Genomic DNA, 4,092 nt, shown 5'->3' with positions numbered 1-4,092 from the left:
TGGGCTACAGCTTATGCTCTAATAAATTTGTTAGTCTCTAAGGTGCCACAAGTACTCCTGTTCTTTTTGTATATAAGATTGTGACCTCATGATTGTGATAGTAAGATATAAACCACCAATTCCTGAATTCAGTAAGTCTTCAGCTGGTTAATATTTTCTATCCTGGGTAAATTATTCATCTTTGATGTGCTCTCAAGATTCTTTTGTGCATTAAATAAATTTCCCTTGTATTATAAAAAAAGAGAAACGTAAGGTTTTTTTGTTTTTTGTTTTTTAAATGCTGCTTTTAGGAGTTGCTCTGTAAACACATGCCTTAGGATGGAAATAGTTTTTAACCTGTATATATGATTTTTTAAAACAAGTTATCCATGACAATAAAGGGTCATGTTGCTCAATGGAGAACTGCCATTGATGACAATGAGAATTCCACACATGACTACAAGTCAGTGCAAAACCCTAATTGTCCGAAGAACTGCAAAAGGTAGATATAAAGCTTTAAGTAACATTTTATCTATCAGACTGTAAGTAGACTTGAGAATATTTCTAATAAGATCTAATTGTGATAAATAGTCTTCACAAGGATGAAAATGTTAAAGGTATTCTAGATTATCCGTAGTCTGTTTGGCAGTGGAGCTGAATTTACCCTGAGCAACATCCACTGCCAACACTAAAGGCAAGACCGTCACTGAGATCAAAGATTTTAATAAGATCCAAGGTATTCTGAACTAGTCTTGTGACAGTAAAAGTAAATCCTGATGGCACTGCTACTCACCCACACCAGTGAGTTTCTTTGTATGTTAAGGGCCAGGTCCTCAGCCAGTGTAAATTGGCATATCTCCATTGATGCAAATGGAGCTATGCTGACCTCACACCAACTGAAGATGAGGCCCTAAGGAACTTAGTATTAGTTTCTCTGTTTTCATATACAGTATCTTCAATGTTAGGTGTAGATATTTTAAGATGACTTGATTTCCTCTTCCCTTTAGACTTTTTTTTTTTTTTTTTAGCTATAAGAAAGCCTTTGACTCATGAGGGTCCATGGTAAATGTAACCACAAACAAAAAAACCAACACACCAGTCTTTTATAAACACTGAATATAAAAAGTAAAATTCCAGAACTATGTTTTCATTATTCAAGAAGACACCAGAGTAGTACTCTGTTTAAAAATTAGGGCCAAAAAAATTCATCCTTGGTGTGACTTAATTGAATGTATTGGAGCCAAAAGCATGTTACCAATCTAATTTACATTCACCATTTATCCTGTTTGATTATTTTGTACATTTTACTCAGCTTGGACAATTCAAATAAAATGAGTCAGTTTCACTTGTACATTGCTGCATGCATTGCTTGAATAGCAGGTGAATGTTTAAATCCAAATAAACCATTTTCCTTTAACGTTACTATTCATTTTTGTAAAGTATTTTTGTTACTACCAAGCCTAAATGTGGTGCCATAGCTACCTGGTAGTGTTCCTGTTAAATTTGGTAACCTTATGCTAAAAAAGGTAATAGCCTACACTAGGAAAATAATTTTAAAATAGATTGTCTAATCTAATTTGAGAATTTGTATAAACCGTAAAATTTATAAATCTTAAAACAAAAACTTAACTATAAAAAAAATTGCACTAAGCACACAGTATTTGAAAATGTATACTTCACTGATTGTTACGGTCTTGGATGACTTGTTCTCTCCAACTAGGTAATTTCAAAAACTGTCTAGTTGTGTAAACATTATCTTGTTTAATGTCATCATTTTTAAAAATATTTTGTACAACAGTGAGTAATAAAATGGATTTTTGGAAAATAAAAGGACTGCAAAAGTAGTTCATTTCTTGTATACTAGAAAAAGAATAGATGTAGACCTGAATCTATGCAATATCAATTAAAATATGCACTGTTACAAGTTAGCCATGGAGTTTACCTGATCTAATTATGGGAACTACTGTAGTTAAATACTTTTCTAATATATAAAACAACTAAATGGAAAACTACTTACCTATCACACCTGGGCCAAACAGCTCACTGATTTTTATGCAGAACTCCTCTTTGAAACCAGTGGAGAATTCTGGTTAAAAATGGCTGGCATAGTGTGCAGGAACAGCGAACCGTGGCCACTGGGAGCTGCAGGGGTCCATGCCTGCGGACAGTCAACGTAAACAAAATGTCTCGCGGCCCGCCAACGGATTACCTGGATGGGCCGCATGCTGAAGGTTGCTGACTCCTGCTCTAGTCTGTAAGGTCCAAATTGATATTACTGTTTTTAAAAAGACAGTCCTATTCAGATACTGAAAGAAGTTTGTCTTCAGCTGATACCCAGGTGTGGTAGGTTGAACTTTACAACCCCCATGCAGTCAGACAACTTTCTAATGATTACAAATAGCTGGAATAAGTAACTTAGTCTATGTACGGCATTAATTTTGTATCCGCAACACTTTACCAAATAGCTGCCTGAGGAGGAAACGAGAAAAGATGAGTGGGGCAAATGGAATGAAATAAGATTCTACAGAGCCTTACATAAGTATGTCACACTGCAGTCCGATAACTCCCATGCAAAAGACCACCCATGTAAGTTATGGTTTGCCCTCACTTCAAGCTAATTCCTTGTTTCTGTCACAGGCACTTCTAGTAAGTGAAGAGATGATTTTGAGTCAAAAAACTATTTTCCCAGAGGCAGAAATGCAGGTGATTGGGGTAGCTACATTTCCAATGGAGATGGGTTTCAGAATATACTAACTACAGTACAAGTCAAGCTTTGTGTCTTTTCCCTTTTTCCAGTTCAGTTCTGCTAACGTGGTATGTAAACAAATATTGCTGCCTCCACCCTAATGTTTGCTCCATATCGTCCCTGAAGTATTTAGATTCAACCAGAAAACCTTTGGGAATTTCAGTTGAAACAAAGTGATTCGGATCCTCTCCATGCCTCACAAAATGGACTATGGCTCAATAAGCCTTAATGTAACCCCAAGACCTACAAAAATTATTGAAATAATAAGGTTACAACTCAAGTATTTAGAAGTTATTAAATGCCAGACTTCAGTTTGTAGTGTCCAACTGCTTCACAAACATATCCTCACAATACTGAAAGAGGCAGGTAATTAGATTGTATTGTAGTAAATATACAAAAGGGGTCAAATTGAGGCTGCACAGGCAACCCTTAAGTCTGACATTTCGTAACTTTTGAGTGTGACTTTGCAACCTTTTAATACAATTTTTGGATGCTATTCCAAAAGCAAACTGAAAAAAGCTATTCAAGTGTGTGGAATCACATTGACACCCACCTGGCGTCTGCAGTGTTGGAACCTTTTGACCCACTGCACAGATCTCTGCCTCTTGAGCTAATGGAGTAACTGGCAGCAGTAGTAAATTGCAGACCAGTCACTAAAGGGGAACGAGGCACACACTTTTACAGTGAGCATTAGAATTGGTTGCTGATACCAGAGGACTGGTGAGACTTGGGAATCTTTGCTTTCCTTTACAGGTTCTGGAGGGGATTTTGCAATACTAGCCAGATGCATTCCCTGCTTCCTCCCACCCCAAGCCTGACTCCTGGTCTGTGTTCCCTCCAGGCTGTCCCTGCACCAGTTCTGTCTTATTTGCTTCCCCACCACAGGCTCCTAGTCTCCTCCCTCCCTATCCTACCCAATCTTCTTCCCAAGTCCCAGTCTTCTTACCCAGCAAGTACTAGTCTTGCACGCGCACACACGCGCGCCCAGGTCCAAGTCTCAATCTTTCCACCTCTCTCCCACGCCCAGTCTTGTTCTTGTCCTCTCTGCCTTTGTGTCAGGCAGATTCTTCCCTCATACTGTCTAGGTGCCAGCCAAGGGGAGCATTGAGAGCACAGGAGAGAAACTCCCTGATCTCAGTGTTGGTGGCCAGTGCTGTCTGGGCCAGCAATTTAGGGAAAGTCCTGCTTAACACTCTGTAGCTCTGGGATGGAGCATGTTCAGCATAGATGGACTCTTCTGAGAATTCAGCTACCAAACTCTAAGCAGGGCCGGCTCTAGGCACCAGCTAAGGAAGCAGGTGCCTGGGGCGGCAAATCTGAAGGGGCGGCACTCCGTCCGTTCCTGGGGAGGCACTGACTCCCCCCGC

Source organism: Terrapene carolina, unplaced genomic scaffold, assembly GCF_002925995.2.
Source record: "Terrapene carolina triunguis isolate 2854851 unplaced genomic scaffold, T_m_triunguis-2.0 Scaffold58, whole genome shotgun sequence".
Classification (NCBI taxonomy): Eukaryota; Metazoa; Chordata; order Testudines; family Emydidae; genus Terrapene; species Terrapene triunguis.
This window is presented reverse-complemented; position numbering follows the sequence as displayed.